The sequence below is a fragment of the Manis pentadactyla genome, chromosome 11 (assembly GCF_030020395.1).
Source record: "Manis pentadactyla isolate mManPen7 chromosome 11, mManPen7.hap1, whole genome shotgun sequence".
NCBI classification, from domain to species: Eukaryota; Metazoa; Chordata; class Mammalia; order Pholidota; family Manidae; genus Manis; species Manis pentadactyla.
In genome coordinates this window covers 4,592,469-4,604,679 of record NC_080029.1, presented here as the reverse complement: position 1 = coordinate 4,604,679, position 12,211 = coordinate 4,592,469, and the positions used below count along the sequence as shown (strand labels likewise).

The window sequence follows — 12,211 nt, the reverse complement described above, 5'->3', positions numbered from 1 at the left end:
GACAGAGGAGTTGTCATGTCTGGGACATGCTATTCTTATAGTGAAATCCTGAACCTCTAGAGACCAGGCAAAACCACCCAAACACATTTATTCATTCATTCATTCATTCATTTATTTTAAAGTATAGTTGATACACCATATTATATTGGTTTCAAGTATACAACATAGTGATTGAACAGTCATATACATAATTAAGTCTTCACCCCAACTAGTATAGGGCCACCCAAGGCATTTAAAGGCTCTGACTGGGCATGGTTTAAGTTACACTGACTCACACGGATTGGGCAGTGCCAGTCGTATGGCCTAACGTGACATGGATGGTGTAGGGAAGGACACTCTTACCAGGGAGGATAGGGAGGGAATGAGAATACTTGTTGGAAAATGACATAACTTAGAATTGGTAAGAAATATTTACTTCATGTCCACACATGAAATAGTCCTTCTCTCTTCAAAACAACCCAGAAATCATAAAACCAGTGTTTCAGTTCAAACTCCAGAGCATCACCATTCACTTACGGATTGTATGCGACTCTTATATGCACAGACTTGCAAACTAGGGACAGGTTATCTCCCTACATGGTAAATCGAGTGTTGGAACCACTCTCAGCAGCAAAGGGAGAGACTAGGAGACACAGAGCAGTCTATCCACTGCACCTCTGGTTGGGCAAGGGATGTGCAGTCTCCATCCCTGTGGCTGTCACCTGTATTAGGTGAGAATACAGATGTTGGTAATCATTCTTACTCTTATTTTAAGTGATCAATTTAATGGTGTCCACAGAAATAATAATCGAGAGTTATTCATTAATTAAGTCAATAAAAAATCGAATGTTTTTTGGTCAATGGCGAGGAGAGCCAAGCACGGACCAATGTTGAAGATGCGGCACAAGCCGAGGATCATGGTTAATCCAGTATTCCACAACTAACGTTCATTAAAAATATTTAAATCTAACGTCTTTCACTCTTCTTCACACCTGGTTTCTATTCCAGGGAATCGATTCCCTGGAGCTGGTTACCGATGCGGAAAGATGACCTCTCGCAGGTAACCTCTGTGGGTAAGGAGCTGGAGGCTCATGTAAGTGGCAGAGTTCTTGGTTTGGATGGTTTGTGTGTCAATGTTGACTGTCTTACCTTAAAGAAACAAATAGCTTCATACATTGATAATATCATAGGCAGCCATGCATGAACCAGGAATGACAGTGTGATATGAATCAAGGATCATGATAAATCCAATTCAACACAACTTAATTCCATTAAAAATACACTAAGGCCATTTATTTATGTCACTGGCATTTTAATATCCCATATTGATTTTATACCACTATGGATTTACGTATTTCCCCACTGGTAAAGATCTCTCTTGTCAGCTGATTGAAAGGGTGGCACAGTGTAAGATGGGCAGGCACTGTGAGTGTTCTGTTGTGGAAGAAGATGGTGCCCATAATAGTTTATTGTGTCATCTCTGAAATACAGACACGTTAAAGGAAAGAGGGCTGCGAACAGGCCAGTAATGAGTGTGGGATGGCTATGCATCAAGGGGCGATTGACTCACCTGTTGCCGATCATTACAGAGAGGCGTCTAGTGTGTTATTTCTTAGGGAAATTAGTCCATGGACATGTGCTGCCCAATAAGGGTGGCTTCTTGCCACAGGCGGCTGCTGGGTATCTGGAATAGGGCTAGTCTGAAGGGAGATGTGATTCATGTGGGAAAATGCACACTGATTTTAAAAGAGCCAGTATAAAAAAATGTGAAATATTTCATTAAGAATTTACTTACATTAGTTACGTGTTGGAAATGATAGTATTCTAGATATATTGGGTTAAGAAAACATAATTGAATTTACCTGTTTCTTTTTACTTCTTAAAAATATAAATACTGGGAAACTTAGAAGTATGTAGGTGGCATGCATTATCGTTTTGTTGAGCATTGTTATGACCAACGGTAGTAATATTCAAGGATCTTTTCCTTTGTTTTTCTGACCCATGGTATTGATCATTTTATTATTAGTCAGTTAATGGATCAATCAGTGAAAAACAAATGAATGAGAAAAATAGGAAAAAAACCACACTAAATTAAAATGGATATTGAAACAGGATTATTTTAAATATTTTTATGAAGCATCAAAACCCGTTAAAGAAATCAGTAAAGAGGGCCCTTTTCTGGCTAATAATGGGGATGTGGTGAAAATGGCTTATGATAAATCTGGCATAGCAGGATTAAGATCTCCTTAAAAATAAAATCTATACAGTTTCAATTTTCTAAAGTCTGATTTTTGCTCTGCAGATTCAATACACTCAATCCAGTGTATGCATTATCTGGTGATGAAGATCTTGGTTGTCATTTCCGTGGATAAGGAACAAAGGGACTCATGTAAGTAGCAGTTTGTGTTCTTGGTTTGGAGGTAATTCCTGCATGTGGTCCATGGAATTGTTTCAAAGGAGTGAGTGGCTACTACAAACAAGTGAAGTCAGAGAATGCCACATGCATGGAATGCGTGGTGAACCTCAGATTGAGATCAATGCATTTTAGTACAACTGAGGTTCTTGAAAAAAAAGGTGGAGGCTTTTGCACTCTTTTTTACAGTTGCTTAAGATTCTATTTTATTTTTGCACCACATTTAATAGAGAAAGTTACTCTATTGATAACTAGGTTGCTAAATCATTGAAGGGGGAGCACCTCTGAAGATAGATAAGTACAGGAAAATAGAAAGTACTGTCAGTGTTCTAGTTCTGGGGTCAGAGGGGGTTCATTGTACTATTTTTAAAATATGAAGAAATTAAAGGTGAGCAAGCAGAGAGCAGTGAAACACACGGATGGGTATGAAGCAAGACTATTGATTAATCCATATGTGCAACAGTGAGGTCCAATTAAAAAGAGATCTCATTTGCTAGCTCTGTGGGAAATGTGTCTGTAAAGAGCTCTTTGCATTATTCAAAGGTCTAGTTCCTGGGGTTTGTGATTCATGAGGATTAATTTTTTTACATCAGTGAAGCCTTGAATGAAGTAATCAATAATCAATGAACAATGTATAAATAAATAATCGAAGAAAAGGAATGTTGAACTTGGATCAATGATGAGTAGTTCTGGGGTATATGAATCAAGACTTCTGATTAAACCCTAAACTCTGAGGTCCATTAAAAAGAGACCTAGTTATTTCCTGTAAAGGAATAGAGTTCAGAATAGAAGTTGAAGCCCACTGGGTTTCTGGGTCTAAGTGGTTCCTGGGTACGGATTGTACTGATATAAGTGAATCAGTGAATGCATAAATAAATAAATGTGTAAGCGAATGAAGGTAAAAGAGGGTCATGTGGATTTTTATGAGAATGTGTTATGAAACAAGTATTATTAGTGATTTATTTGTGCAACCCTGAGTTTCAATATAATACGTAGGTAAAAGCTGTTACCCCTTTGGAGCATATAGGCAGTCTAGACAGATAGGGGCACATAGGCAGGTGCACTTGAGTGTCCATACCGGCATTCTGGGTTGGTGGGAGGTTGCTGGTGGTTGGCTTTATTAAGAAGGAAAAAAGTGTTTACAGAAACAAATGATTATGTAACTAATGGGAAAGAAGCAAGCAGGGACTGATGTTGAGAATGTTATATGACACCAGTTATGGTTAATCTAACTGTGTTCACTGAATTGTATTGAAGAAAAAATGAAATGAAAAAGGCTATAACCAGTTATTTCTTTGGGTAATGACGTGGGCAGTTTTTAGGTGTTCAGGTGTGGGGTTTGTAGAGTCTCAGATAATTACATGTTGTTACAAGTGCATTACACGTTTTTGAATGAATATGATCGTATCTCAAATAATTACATAAAAGAGGGCGAACTATGGACAGGGTGGAGCATGTAACCTGAAATAAGGTTAGTGACTGATCTGTGGTACCCTGCTGATGACCATACGAAAAAAATGGGATCTAGTTTCTTCTTACTTGGGTTAAATGCATGGAGATAGGTACAGGCAATCACAGGATTTCAGTTCTGAGTTTCAGTTGGGAGAGTTTGCTCTTTTATATACATGCAACATTATAAATATAACTATGATAAATATAATTTTATATTTATGCCACATTCTTACTGCATATTATTTATATGAATAGATCTTATATATTTATTATATATAATATACATATTTTAGAAAAACAAATATATGATCATTTATTCCATTTGGTAATTTAACAAATAAGTGATAAAGCTAAAATTATTGGTGAGAATGTGTCATGATATCAGGTTGAAATCTAATTCTGCACAAATAAAGTTCATGGAAATGATTATCAGACTATTAACTAAGAGTAGAGAGTATATAGCCGTGCACCTATCAGAGTTATAAGCTCTGTTCTTCTTTGTTGGCCACAGTAAGTGTAATTAACTCCTGTTACCATACCAGGATGTTACAGTATTATTGGTTATACTCTCTCCGTTGTACTTCCATTCCTACGACTAACTTATTTTACAATGTGCAGTTTGTACCTCTTTATCCCCTTCCCCTATTTCACGCATCCCCAGACACCCCTCCCTATGGTAACCAACAGTCTGTTGCCAGTATTTATGTAAACTTTATTCTTGAGTTGGGTCTTGCATTCAGTGATGTTTACTACATTGGTTAAAATTAAAAATAAAATAAGCTGGTAAATAAAAAGTGCAGTTTTTGCATCGATGAGAATATGATATGATCCAGCTTTATTATTAAGCTGACAGTGTAAAACATGCATCCATTTAAAATATCTAATAGAGGCTATTTAGAATTGGCTTTTTCCTTTACAGCATGAACATACCACAGCCAACTCAATAACTGTCTAATGGTGAAGCTCTTAGTTGTTTCCCCTGTGGATGAAAAGCACAGAGACCAATATAAATAGCTGACAAAGTTCATGTTCTTGGTTTGGGGAGTTTGTTCATGTATTTCCAAGAAATTATTTTTAAAAGCTGGTTTTATATATAAATAAAAAAAGCACCCGGCATTGTCCGAGGATGGGGACATGTTCTGAGCCACGGTTCGTGATTAATCATTTTCAGGGCCATGTTTTCAGGCTCCTCTATTTTAGCCCCATAGTATATTTAGTCCTTTTCTTAATAAAGATCGAGGTTGTGTGCTTGCCAAGGCTGGTGAACCCAGGAAGATGGGAGGAAATGACGTCACTCCAGTTGTCAGGGAAGATGGGGATTCATAGTCGTTCATTCTACCATCTTTACAATATGGACACATTAAGTAAAGAGACAAGCAAAGCCTGTTATCAATATGGCATTGGTAGGAAGCACAACTGTTTATCAGTTCACATGTGTAACTCAGAGGTACATTGAATGAGGACACTAAGGGTATTAGCTCAGAGGACAAGTGCAGATAGATTTATCTTAACAATCATTCATCTTGTTCCTGGCATTTGTGATTCATGGATATTGATTGTATCATAATTTATGCATGTAGAAATGATCCAGGAAGGGAGATTTGAATGAAGAAGACAAAAGATGCCAAGTAGGGGTCAATGATGAGCATTGTGGAGTGTCTGAATCGAGGATTTTGATTAAGCTCGAGAGCTCGGAGGGCTTTAGAAGAGGAGATCTAGTTACTCCCTCTGTGGTAAAGGTGCTTGTGGCAGGAGACAGGAATATTCAAGATTCTGTTCCTGGGCTTTGGGTTTCTTGGGTGTGGGTTTATTTTTATGACAAATGAAATAGTGCGTGATTAAGGAAAGAAACTGAGGAATGAATGAACACAAGGAAAGCCACACATTGTTCAATCTGAGAGCAGTTTTGGAAACATTTCTGAAAATCTGAGGTCTCAGAAAATAAATAGGTCAAGGATTCACCCTTGCCAGCAGGGAACAAATAGCCAGGTGTGCTCAAGATTGAATGTTGTTATCTGGATTGATGGTGAGTTGCTGATTGTTTATTTTCTTAGGAACATGGGAAAATGTTTGCATAAAAATAAATGTCCAATTGAAACAATAATTGAGCAAGGATAAGAAATAAGTCCTATGACAAGAGTTATGATTAATTTAAGATGGCTTTTTGTGAGCATTATGATCACATGTAAATATTCAACATTTTTGTCTAGTGTGTTGTAATTATAACAATGACATCATTATTTATGTTTATAAGTGACTGAAAAGATTTATATATTTAAAAGATAAATATTTTACTTAAGATATAAATAATCATATACCATTGAGGTGGCCTATTATGGAATAAGGATAATGATTATCCTGTTTTACACAACTGATAGCCATACTTTAAAAAATCTAGGCTTTTCCACAGAGAAGACAAGTAATGACTCTATAGCATTTTACTACGCTGATAATCAGTGACTGCAATGGGTGTGGGGGAGGTGAGGACTTGATAATATGGGTGAATGTTGAAACTATGATGTTCATGTGAAACCTTCATAAGATTGTATCAGTGATACTTTAAAAAAAAACTAGGCTTTTTCCATTTTTCATAATGTGCACATAGACAGATGCACATAATAGTATTTCAATTCTGGGTTGCCTATTTTAGCATTTTGCCCTCCCTTTATATAATGAGCAACAGGTGAAACTATTCCATGAGTAAGTGAATGAATGAATGAAGACATTAAGTGTGAATCACTGTTAAGAATATGGCCTGAAACAAGGATTTAAATTTCATCCAATCAGCCTAAGAATGATCCATTGAAAAGGACAAGCTAGATTTGTCCTATGTTAAGTACTAGACATGTTTATAATATAGTCATGGTTCTTACCTGGGGGTTGAATGGTAGATTCAGTGGTATCCATTTTATTGTTTAAAAATAAAATTAAAGAATTGAGTAAATATTCTATATTCTTCTCCAGTGCCTTGTTGTTCATATGTTGTTATTAAGGGAATGAAGTAATGTGTTTATATATAGATTAATTATTCAAAAGAAGTCTGAGCAAGGGCTAATGAGGAACATGTGCGACAGGCTAAAGATGATGATTACTCCTGTTATATTCAAATCTTTTCCAGATAAAGAAACAGAACTCTAGGTTCTTCCTGCTTTTGGTAAAGTACACATAGAAATTTGCACAGAGAAATTCTTTAGAAAAATGAGCAGAAAATTAATTAATTTCATGCCTAATTATATACATGAATAAAAATAAATGAATTACTAGGTGTATAAATCAGAAAAATCTGTGCATCATTGATGACAATATGCCATAAAACAGATTTACATTTATCCAATTTCACACAAGTGAGGTCCATTAAAAACAATCAACAAGCTGTTAAATTTGTGGATGGGGAGTATGTAGACAGATATTTATGATAAGTAATGGTTCTCATTCTCATGTTGGTGTTCATTTTATTATTTAAAATGAAAATTAAATAAGTCAATAAATGAGGAGTGCCGTTCGTGGGCAGTGATGACTTTATGAACTGACCCAAGTTTATGATTAATCTAACACTGCAAGACTAACTTCCATTAAAAAAATTTGACTATATGCTCTTTTCTGTCTTTTGAAAGTCTGCCTTTTCACCAAGGGGACATGCCACAGATGATGTAATCATTCTTTAATGTTACAGAACTTGGCTTTTAAAAACTGGGTCAGGAGAGAAGAGATGGATGTAAGCAACAGAGTTTATGTTCCTGGGTTGGGAGGTTGGTTTATGGATGTTGCTTGAATTTTTCAAAGTAAAAAATGGCTATATTAATAAGCAAACCCAAATAAACCAGCATGGACCTGAATTGGGATTTTTGGTTAATCTGATTCAGTGCTATTAAGACCATAAAAAAAGAGGTAGGCTGTGTCATTTATTTTCAGGGCTGCTTCACATTGGGTTTTACTTTTGCATTGCAATTCATTTAGGTACCTCACCAACAAAGATTTAGGCTATTAATTCCTGAAGGGAGTAGGGCACAGGAAGATGGATAACATTGTTGGTGTTCTGGTTGTGCAGTAGGATTCCAATTCCCTTGGTTATTCATTACATCATCTTTAAATGAAAAAGGGCCCCACGTGGGCAAGGATATAGATTCATTTATATACTCAGAAAGTGCGTATGTTGCAAAAAGTATCCTTGTCTGTTAGCGCTGTGGGAATTAGGCATATAGAGAGTGATATTTAAGGATATTGTTCTTGGGCTTTTTGATTCATGAGAATTGATTGTATTAGCAAGTCAATGGGTAAGGAATAAACAATGCAAAAATGAGAAGAAAAGGATACCCGTTATATAGACCAGTGATAAATATTCTGAGATGTATGAATCCAGGATTTTGATTCAACTCTGCAACTTTGAGGCCTATTAGCAAAAACAAATCTAGGTATTTCCTCTGTTGGAGAGGGGCTTACAGCAAAAGTTAGGAGTGGTCAAAGGTCTGGTTCCTGAGCATTCCTTAAGGTCTGTGAAATGTTTTTTAAGGGAAGCAATACAAGAATTAATCAAGATATGTAAATAACAATGACCATTTATGTGAATTTGCAGTGAAACAAAGATAATTATTTCCCAAGGCACTGAGTTTCATAACCTAAGTAGATCACATTTCTCTCATCATTTCCCATTGTTTTCTCAGAGAGTCCATAGTGATGTTTGGATTGGTGGTTGGTATGGTCATAGGTTTTATTTAGAAAGAGAACAAATAATTTATATTAAAAACAATTGTTTCAAATTGTTGATAAGTAGGCTAAGCATGAGAATATGAGAGTAGGTGTGAGCAAACCAATTCTGCTCACTATTATCTAAAAAACAAAAAAGGACCTAGCATATTGTATCGGTGGACAGTGAGCATATGGACAGATACTAGTAGTATTCAGTGTTGTTGTCCAGGGTTTTTGTGGCATTCATTCTGAATATATTGTTAAGAGGGAAAGAATGAATGAATTCATATTATAGCTGATTATTTAACAGAAGGCAGAGCAGGTGTCATGAAACAAAGATAAATATTAAACCATTTTAGATCAGAAATAAGAAACCTAGATTTACCCCACTTTGGACAATGTGCATATTAACAAATGCATTAAATGGTATTTCAGTTTTGGATTACTGGAGGGTTTTACCCTTTTAAGCAGTAAATAATTCAATGCATAAAAAGAGTCATTTTTGAGTCAATAATGAGGATGTGATAGGAACCAATTTTACAATTAATCTAGAACCCCATGACCCAAGACCATTAGTAATATTACATTTATATTCTTTTTAAACTGTGCATTTGACTTCAGAATGAAGCTGATTTAGTTACCGACTAGTACGAAGGTTTTAGTTTTCACCTCTGTGGGTAAGAAGTCTAGAAACTGTGGTAGATAATAGTCAAAATTCATGTCCTTGGTTTGGGTGGTTTGACCATCGTTAAGTTAAATATTTTTTTGGTGATAGAGATCTAGGCCGTTAACTCCTTGAGTGGGGAGCAGATGGGAGGAGGCAATATAGTCTGTGTTGTCTTTGTGAGAATAGAACAGTGGTTGGTTGGTTAAGAAATTACCCTACCACTTAAGTGGTTTAAAATAACAGCAAACATTTGTTATCTGTCACAGTTTCTATGGGGCAGGAATCTAGGAGAGGCTCGGTGGGCAGTTCTGGCTTAGAGTCTCTTGGAAGGTTGCAGTCAAGACGTTACACAGACTTGCAGGCATCTAAAAGCTTGCCCGGGGTTGGAGGATCTGCTTCCATGTATCCCTCCCACGGCTGGAAAGTTGGTGCTGGTTGTTGGTAGGAGGCCGCAGTTCCTTCCCACATGGACCTGTCCTCAGGACTGCCCAAGCATCCTTACGTAATGGCATCTGACTTCCCCTAGTGCAGTCAGTCCAAGAGACAGGAAGGTGGAAGCCCCAGTGCATTTATAACCTAGACTCAGAAGTCCTATACCGTCACTTTCACAGTGTCTATTCGTTGTAGAAGCCGGGCATGATGTTCATGTGGGAGGAGACAGCAAGAGGCTCTGAGGGCCAGGGATTGTTGGGAGCCATCTTTAAAGCATGGAATCATTAAATTTAAAAAGGGCAAGAATGGGTAAAGTATAAATATAGGGTTAATGTGAAACAAGGAAGTTGATAATCTATGTATTTAATGAGAGCCACTGCAAAAAAAGACGTTCTCTTAGTTTTATGGAAAACAAGCCTATTGATACAACCTAGTAATATTCTAGGATCTTGTTTTTAGGATTTTTGATTCACGTATATTGACTTTATTATTATTAGTGACTTAATGAGGGAATCAGAAACAAATATGAATGAATGAAGAAGAACAAGTTTGGACCGATGATGAATATCCTGGGGTTTCTGAATCAATGATTTTGATTAAACCCTATGACCTGAGGTCAGCGATCTAGTTAATGCCTATATGGTAAATAAGCAGAAGTTAGTAATATTCAGGATTTCGTTCTTGGGCTATTAAGGTTAGTAGGTCTGGGTTGTATTACTATAAGTGAACTAACAAATGAATAAATAAAAGCGTAAGTGAAGACAAGGAGAGCTATATGTGACTTGATTTGAGACTGTGTAATATATTTATTAATACCTTTCTGCAGTGCTCAGTCCAATATAAACTGATTAAATCTGATAACTATTTTGGTAAGGAGCAATATAGAAATAAGTGCCTAGAAGTCAGCTGCTGTTCTTACTGGGAGGTGCTAGTTGCTTACTGAATAGCAACTAAGATGAGCTAATTGGTTATGTCTGGGAGTCATGAACAGCCGTTAATACCATTCAAATTTCTAAGCCAGTTTGTGCCTTCACGGATATACAAAATTAGGTAATTCATTTCAACACAAGTAAAACTGTTAAAATAAGATAGAGGACATCTCCGTCACTTTCAGAATTGATTACTATTCCTTTTTATTTTTGAACCACAGCTAGTTTAAATTTCATCAGCTGAGCTAGGCTATTGGCTCTTTAAGGGGAGCTTGTAAGAAAATGGTTATTGTCAGTATTCTTGCTGTTGGGAAGATGGTGGGTTCATGTCACTTAAAATACGGACAAATTAAATGATAATTGGCAAGCATGGATAGCAAAGAGTACAGATTTCTGAAAAGCAAGGAAGTTAACCCATGTGTCCATGTGTGGGACATTGAGATTCATCTGCTGATCTTAGCAATTTCAAGGTTCTTATTGTTAGCATTTTAGAATTTTTGTGTGTTGATTTTTTGTTATTAGTGAACTAGTGAATGAGTCAATAGAGAAAGGTACAAAAAACTGAAGAAAAAGTGCCACAACTAGACCAATGATACATATCCTGGGGTTTCTCAATCGAGAATTTCGATGAGATCCATCAGAAAAAGAAATTCACCCCATTATCTCTGGGAAATGAACATATAGCAGAAGTTAGGAAGTGGCAGGTCTTATTCTTGGTCTGTTAAGATTCTTGAGTATACATATTTTTATAAGTAAATCAATGCATAAATAAAATATGTAAATGAATGAAGACAAGAAGGGCTTTCATCAGACCAATTCTGAGGGTCTGTAAGGAGATGTGGAACAGGACTCGTACGATTTGGAAGTGCCGCCCTGAAGTACAATAGATCAGGGCTGTTTGTTACACTTCTGGGTAAGGAACACAAAAAGACAACTCTATGTAAGAGCAATGTTGTGGTTGATGGGTAGCAGATTTTTTGGGTTTTGTTTTATTTTTGATGTTGCCTCCTTTTTAAAAAACTTTGTTTTAGAGCAGTTTCAGTGGAACGTACAGAGATTTCACATTATCACCCTGCTACACATGTATAGCCTTTTGCATTATCAGCATCCCCCACCAGAGTAGCACATTTATTATAGTTGATGAACCTATATTGACACAGCATTACCACTCAAAGTCCATTGTTTACATTAGGGTTCACTCTTGGTTATAAATTCAATGGCTTTGGAAAAATGTAGAATGACATATAGCCACCAATATTCCATTGCCCTAAAAACACAGAATATTTTGATGCCCTAAAAGTCCTCTGCTTTGTCTGTTCATCTCTTTCTCCAGCCTAACCTCTGATCCTTTTACTGCCACTATCGTTTTGCCTTTTCTAGGACGGCATACGTTTGGCATCATACCTACGGTCTTTCCATACTGTCTTCTTTCACTTAGTAATATGCATTTAACATCCATTGTCTGGATGTACCACCATTTATTTATCCATAATTGGCAGTTATGATGAAGCTGCTACAAACATCTGGGTTTTTGTGTGAACATAAGTTTTCAACTCCTTTGGGTAAATACCAAGGAGCACAATTGCTGGGTCATAGGGTAAGAATGTGTTTAGTTTTGTAAGAAACTGTCAGACACCTAATGGGTTAGTGATA

General features: G+C 36.5%; 1 long non-coding RNA gene and 3 other non-coding genes across 4 annotated transcripts in view; all 4 read left to right on the top strand.

The window, feature by feature from the left end:
* LOC118910851 (uncharacterized) overlaps positions 1–12,211 on the top strand; it is a 102,591-nt gene that overhangs the window by 30,197 nt on the left and 60,183 nt on the right. Inside the window, exons 12-13 of the long non-coding RNA XR_008992394.1 lie at positions 988–1,072; positions 2,282–2,368. This is a non-coding gene — a long non-coding RNA (uncharacterized LOC118910851). The remainder of the gene's footprint in view (positions 1–987; positions 1,073–2,281; positions 2,369–12,211) is intronic.
* LOC118910997 (small nucleolar RNA SNORD113/SNORD114 family) lies at positions 3,062–3,133 on the top strand. The gene has a single exon (XR_005024307.1). It is a non-coding gene; the product is annotated as a small nucleolar RNA SNORD113/SNORD114 family (small nucleolar RNA).
* On the top strand, positions 8,167–8,238 carry LOC118910946 (small nucleolar RNA SNORD113/SNORD114 family). Its single transcript, XR_005024263.1, has one exon. It is a non-coding gene; the product is annotated as a small nucleolar RNA SNORD113/SNORD114 family (small nucleolar RNA).
* Positions 10,180–10,250, top strand: LOC118910944 (small nucleolar RNA SNORD113/SNORD114 family). The gene has a single exon (XR_005024261.1). It is a non-coding gene; the product is annotated as a small nucleolar RNA SNORD113/SNORD114 family (small nucleolar RNA).